Below are 649 nucleotides of genomic sequence, written 5' to 3' on the forward strand. Positions count from 1 at the left end.
TATAGTTCGCAGCTTTGTTATAACCATCCTCGGCAGTTGTCATAAACAATGAGTGTTTCAAATAACATGATAATGTCCATGCAATTTGCGTGTGCCCAGGTACAAATTGCCTGTGATTGCACCACTTAATGAAACAATCTTTAGCGCAATTTTTTCATTCTTTATAGTCTTGTTTATTATGCAATATAAGTGTTGAAATTAATAAATAACTTGTTTTCATTGACTTGCACTTTGTTTTATTCATTTTAAAGTCTTTGACATTACTTTCAAACTACTTAGTTCATATATTATGCTCTTTTTGAAGTTGTTTTATATTTAACATTTAGTTAGGTGCATTACTTACTTCGAGTGAATGTTTTTGAGAAAAGGGCATATAATAATAGATACGGATAATTTTTTTTAGCTTTTTTATATCTTAAAGTTGTTATTTTGAGAAAATATATCATAATGAACAATTTTTCAATTATCTGTAAAGTTAATCCATAACTATTTTATGACATTTCTGCTTAATCCACTTACTATATTCATGTATTTTTTAGTATTGTTTTTGTTAAACAATAGAGACTGTAAAGCTTATGTGAAATTAAATAATGTTCTATTCTGTTCATAATAAACTCCTGTGCTTTTTCGATTTCGGATCATGTCGCTT

This window comes from Dreissena polymorpha, chromosome 2, assembly GCF_020536995.1.
Source record: "Dreissena polymorpha isolate Duluth1 chromosome 2, UMN_Dpol_1.0, whole genome shotgun sequence".
Classification (NCBI taxonomy): domain Eukaryota; kingdom Metazoa; phylum Mollusca; class Bivalvia; order Myida; family Dreissenidae; genus Dreissena; species Dreissena polymorpha.